Below are 6,542 nucleotides of genomic sequence, written 5' to 3'. Positions count from 1 at the left end.
GCTCTCCGCTTCGGGGGCAGGTGTGACACGGCTGCCGCAGCCGCGCAGCGCGGCTCCGTGCAAGGCGTGTGCCGGGGCCGCCGGGCTGGGAGCTCACCCCGCTCCTCAGAGGCGCCCTTAGGAACATCACCACCTGTAGGGGAACCTCTCTCCGATAATGATCCGCCGCCTCCACCCCCCGGGCAGCCGTCTGCCGACACAAGGGTTAACGGGACGACTGCGGCTTTGCTAGTACCTCCGCCGTTCCCGGGCAGACCGACACTGTCTTCCCGTGAAATCAAGAGTGACACGGTGTGTGAACGCTCTGCGCGTTCCCGGTTCCCGGAGCTAGACACCCGGTTGCCGTCGGGGCTGTTCCCTTCCCGCCCGCGCACCGGGAGCGGAGCAGGGCGGCCGCAGGAGCCGCCTTGCCGGAGGCAGAGAACCCGGGGGCGCAGATGGGACCAGCGGGCTTCGCTCTGGAGCCCGGGAGCTTTGCTCGCCCTGCGCTCCCGAGCCTCCCACGCCGGTGCCGGCTGAGGGCACGTGGGCGGACAGCGGCTTCCCTGCCGCGGGGAGGAGGAGGAGGAGGAGGAGGAGGAGGAAGGGGTGGACGCGGCCCCAGGAGCGGTACTCACGGCGCCGGGAGGCTCGGGGGCAGCGCGGGGCTGCGGCGGCGCGGCTCCGTGGCACGCCGGGCATCTCCGGCGCTCCGGGGGGAGGCGGCTGGGCGGCGGCGGCGGGGCCGGGGCGGGGGCCGGCGGCGGCTCAGCCCAGCGGCCCCGCAGCAGGGCGGCGAGCGGGCAGCGGGCGGGCGCCCCGCTCCCGGCCAGAAGCGCCGCCAAGCCCGCGGGACAGAAGCGGGGCTCCGGGACGACTCGACGGGGCGCCGAGACGAAGCGCGGGCAAGGCCGGCGGGCAGGGAGCTGCGGCCGCAGGAAGGGGCTGGAGAGCAGAGCTGACAGCGAGGCGAGGGGCCTGGCAGGCCTCGGAGTCTGCGGCGAGCGGGGGAGGTGTGGGAGTGGAGTGACGGGGCGGGAAGAGAGAGAGAAAGAGAGAAACACAAAGTGAGCATCACCGAGGGGGCAGGCGGGGGTCCAGCACGCCCAGCAGAGCCCGACAGTGCTAAGATGCGGGTTGGAGCTGTGGCAGCCGCGAAACCACACCCTGCTGCCCTCGCACCCCTCCTTGCCCCCATGTACACTCTGTCTTTTTACCTTTCCTGAGCCGGTCCTTCAGGTGAGGGCGGGAGGACAGCTCTCGCACCCAGCCGGTTGCCCATTGGGCTTCGGGGCTGGCCATAGTGCCAGAGGAGCACGGGAACGAATTTGGCTACTTATAACCTCCATCCACAGAGCACCCCCCAAAACTCCCCACCCGAAAATCCGAGCGCAGACGACGGACGGAGCCGCGGCGGGGAGCGGAACAGAGCCATCACCGCTTGGACCTGTCCAGGGTCCTGAACCTGGCCCGCAGCTCGGCGGGCCCGCCCTCATCTCCGGGCGCTGCGGTAGCGTGACCTTGTCCTTCCTTGCTGAGTGCCGTTGTCCTGCAAAGAAGGATCAACCTTGATGGAGCATGGGCCCTGAGCAGGAATGGACAAAAATCACCACTCTCCCTTTTCTCTAGCCAAGGTTTTTACCTGCGTTTTTTGGGTTTCATTATTTCATCAAGGTTTAGCCCATCCCAAAACATTGTCCCTATTTCTGGCCTACAGCCAGACATCAAAGAGACAGAGAGGAACTGAAGTATACACAGTGTGAAGGAAGCCCTTCCCACAGTGATGGTGCTGTCCTTGAAGGCCAAAGGCACTGCTGCAGCAATGGGGGAACACGGCTGTGGCAGGGAAGGTGCTTGTTAGAGCTGAAACCAGCGGGGAAGGCTGCCATTCCTACACAGAAGGAGAGATTGCTGTTGCTTAGCAGCAGAAAGTTCCCCTAGGTCTGTTTGGAGAGGTGAACTACGGCAGAAACTGGACAATGTTCCCAGGAGAGAAGCAAAAATGGAAAGGTTGATTCCCACCCCACAATCCCACTCAGTATTCCTCCTGGCCAGTGGCAAGGAGCCTTTCTGCAAATCTCTGCCCTTTTGGCTGTGGCAGAAAGCATAGAACTGATGTTGAACAGATTTCTGTGCCAAACTACTGCTGCCAAGGCCCAGACAGGACCTATGGAAATTTCATAGGTTTGACAAGTAGGATTAACTGACACTGCCCCACTCCTCAGCAGAGAAAAGGAAACAAACTCTCAGTAAGTGTACTGAGATGGTTGGTTGTGCAGCTTAAGACCAAGCTCAAAACACCTGTTAACACCACTGGCCCTTGAATTCAGCCCTTGATCACTCTACCAGGACAGGCAGTCATTTATCAAACTGGTGAATAAATGTGACTCCCCTTAGATATCTCTAGACTACAGTCCCAGGTGGAATCCTAAACTTTAGCAGGAGTGCTTGATCAAGTTCAGGTTTAAAATGCTGGCAGAGTGTAACCCCTTTGGAAGGTATGTTCTTGCACCAGCATCCTTTCTATTTGTTTCAGGTCAGTAATGATCTGTTGTTCCTGTCCATGGCAGCGGATTTGGAATGAGATGACCTTTAGGGTCCCTTCCAACCCAAACTATTCTATGGTTCTAGCTAACACCTTATTAAAGAATTTTTTTTTTTTTTTTTTTTTTTTAAATTCATGATGCATAGCGATGATGGATAGTATTGTACAAAAATATGGCATTTATGCTCCCTAGCATAAATGGTGTTAGATAAACAAACCACCTAAGCTAACTATCTTCCAGTGATTGGGGTTTGTAGGGAAGTCTGTCTCACTCTGTAGGCAGGTACCTCTGCATCACTGCATGTGTACACAACCCCATCCTGAACCAGCTGAATGGTGTGGAGGCATAAAGTCCTCACAAAATTGTTAACGTAGTCATCTTCTCCTCCTTTCTCCCTAAATGATGGATGCAGGCTGATGTCCAGCTGCATGAGACAGAACTGCATCAACAAGGGCTTGCACTTTTTTTAGAGGGTTTAGAGTTGGGAGAGCTGAGAGACACAGACTGGAACCCTTTCTCTCTCTAAAGGAATGTGAGCATGCATTTCTCAAGCACGAGGGAAAATTCCCTCAGTCATCAGAGTAGCTTGCTCTGCACGTGTCTCTGTGACCTTGATCTTGGTCCCCTCTACTGCTCCATTCTGTTCAGGTTAATTCAACTTCACTGGGACAGAGAGAGAGCAAAATGTCAGTCTAGCAAGAATGGGAGTATTTGACCTTGCATTTATTTCTCTTTCAAAACATAAGTTATGGAAAATTTAGGGCTTACAGGTGAAGTATGTGTTTAATATAATTATCCCACATAGTGGCACCTTTTTTTTTTCCCTGTAACATATAAGATAAATAATAAATCAAGAGATCTGGTTCCAATATTGATATTATCTACCAGCATATCAGGCATTAGAAAACCCACCTCCATCCTTTACTTGACTTTCTCAAATATTTCACATTAGACACATAAGGTCCTGATAAGCTTTTATTAGGAAATTCTATCCAGCATGCAGTAGTTTTCTTCTATTCTAAATCAGGAAGAGATGGCTTTATATGTGGGTGCCTTTGCTATTTAATATTGTCCCTTTGTTGTTTCTTAGACTCCACCCTCCCTCTTTCTGCAAACTTGTCCAGTTAACGTTTTCCTAATTTTGCCCTTGTGTAAATGAAGAAATCTGTTATTGATTTTATTTAATTTATTTTATTTTTTAGTGAAAACTTGTATTGCACCTTTTTATTTTTTCTTTTTGATTTGTTCTCACCGTTCAGAAGAGGTGATAAGAAAGATAATGCAGAACATGTATCTGTATTTTTGTAACATTTTATTCCAACATTCTTGCAGTCACACATGAATGGGTGACACAATGCACATACGTGCTCTTTGGGGGCCTGTTTTTGCCTTTAAGGTGTGAGGGCTGATTGCTGGTCTCGTACCTGAACTTCTGCTCCCTGCCCAAGGAGAGGTCATACACATTTGTATGGCAGCTTTTGTGTTCTAATACATTACAGTGTTTCCTGCTCTCTTAAATTGTTAAAAAGAGTTTCTAGACCATTGAATGGAGCTGATTCATAGTGAATTAGGGAGCAATTCAAACAGAGAGTAAGAAGCCATTTTTTACCTTTTTCATTGATATTAAAGTGCACTTGCTACAAATAATTTTGAAGACTGATAGGCTTTCTGGGAAAGGAGTTATTTTCAGAAGGAGAATGAGTTTCCAAGGACTTCAGCTGAACTTAAAATTTTTAATGTATCAGCAGTATTATAGTATTTGTTTTCCCTCACCCCTAAATAAAAACTAAAAATGTAAAAAAAAAAAAAAGCATATAAATAAGCATATTTTGAAGTGAACATAATACCAGTGATATTATGGGAAGCAGCTTTGCTGAACTTTTAAATATTTGGGTTCTTTTAACATCAGTTTCCTAGAGGCATAAGCCACTTTTCTTTATGGATCTACCAGTAGTTGGTTTCAAGTAGGAAATATAGGTTCAGTGTTGATGGGAGGAAGAACAAACTGGCATCTTCAAACATGTAAGAATGGTCCCACAGAGCATTAACTAAGTTGCCCTGTGTGCAGGGATACTATGTGCCTGTTAGTTAATTTTTATTTAATTTTTCATCAACAAAATAATATTTAATTTTTCATCAACATGTGTTGGGCTAACTAATCAGTAGATTAATTATTCTGTGAAAGCCAAAGTGTGAAAGTCCCACTGTCATGTCATTCATGCAGTCACAGGGTGTCTCTCAGCCTTTTGCTGGAGGATTAGGTTTTCTCAAGATCTGATGAAACCTGTGATTGCATTACATTAGGGCTTGCAACGTTATCAGAATGGTTAGACTTGATTTAGATCTCAGTGCAGGCACAATTTTTTGCAGTTGGTGTTTCTGCTTGGTGCTTTGATAATTATTTCATCACTGTAAGGTCATTTTCTAAGGTGATATATTTTCTTAGGGTTGTCCAGTCCCACATGTATGTTCTGACAAAACCCTCAGCTTCAGTATTTATATCAGTGTCTGCTCTAAAGCTGCAGGAAGCCTCTGCTGTCTCCACTCACAACTCTGATTCTTTTCCACTCCTACATATCACATCTTTATTACTTGTAAGGCAGAGGAAACATAAAGAGAAACAACATTTGAGATGGAATTCAATATTAGAGATAAGGATCTGTTCTCCAGTAATAGCACTGAATGCTGGATTTCAGAGCATCAGAGTCACCTCAGTGATGGTTCTACTCCCCATTATGGCGCAATCCAGCTGATGGGTGCAGGCTCTGTGGGGTTTGTTAGCCCTTGGACAGTGCTCTGGGGCCCAACTCATGTGATTAAAATCCTTGGTGGTGCAGAGTTTATGGCAGATTTACAGACTACACAGGAAGGTGCTGGCCTGGGCAGAGAAGGTCTAATTAGAAACTGTAGTGCGACACACACAAAAAATGAAATCTTGGCTGAAGTGCTAATGCACTAAGAAACTCTGTCATTGATTTAATTTGTCATGTTTGGCAGATTGAATCTTCACTATATGCTCTGATCCTCTCACTTGATGTATGACATTAAATAATTAAAAATATAATGCCAGCTACACTTTGTTTTAAACCATAAGGTTTGCATACATCTCTATCCTCTGTTATTTTCTCCCCATAAACCTTTGATTTATTTGGAATAATTGAAAATCCTTACAGGTCAAGCTTGATTTAAAAAGAAAAATCTCTTCCATCACGACTGTTCTATTAGGGTATGTGCCAGTGACATGATAGACCCTGTAGTAAATCTCTGATCAAAATGTCGATCAGAAAAAGATTTGCTTCTACACACAAGAATTTGTGAATTTCCAGACGATATAGAAAGCAGCTCGGGGATGCTCATTGCAAGCTTCCAGGAGGTGTCACTCTGCACCTACAATTTGAATGGGGAACCTCAACATTTAAGGATTAGTGCTAAAGCACTATTCCTCCTTGTGCTATTAGGGTTCTTATTCTCTGCTCATACGGAAATTAAGTAAACAATTGGAGAACAATATTTCTCTTTTTTCATGATAGTAAAAGTAAGAATATCTTCATAGTATCACTGTCACTCAAGAGGTACCTACCCAACCATAACCTGCAGAAGTATCTCCAATATGCTGGGTCACACATAACCTAATTATTACACAGGATCCTTACCACACATGTTTGCAAGGTAATAAATATAGTTAAATTAAAAAAGAAACCAAAACTGCCATGAATGCAATTTTTAGGTCTTACAGAGCAGTTTGTAGTTACGTTCCAGAGCTGATTCAGACAGGAAGATTAACAAGGCAATTTGCAACCAGTGTTCCTGAACAGATCAAGGTTTCAGAGCCTTTGAGTAGTTCAAAGTGAGTCTGAAAGCCTGATTGCACAACGTGGCTGCACAGAAACATTCCAGCTTGACAAGATTCCTGAGGAAGACACTGATTTCTGCCATTAATTTTCATCAGGTTTTGGACCTTATAAAATACGGATCGATTGGAAAATTATGCAGCCATGTTTAAAAGCCTGATGGGAT

The sequence above is a fragment of the Sylvia atricapilla genome, chromosome 1 (assembly GCF_009819655.1).
Source record: "Sylvia atricapilla isolate bSylAtr1 chromosome 1, bSylAtr1.pri, whole genome shotgun sequence".
NCBI classification, from domain to species: Eukaryota; Metazoa; Chordata; class Aves; order Passeriformes; family Sylviidae; genus Sylvia; species Sylvia atricapilla.
This window is presented reverse-complemented; position numbering follows the sequence as displayed.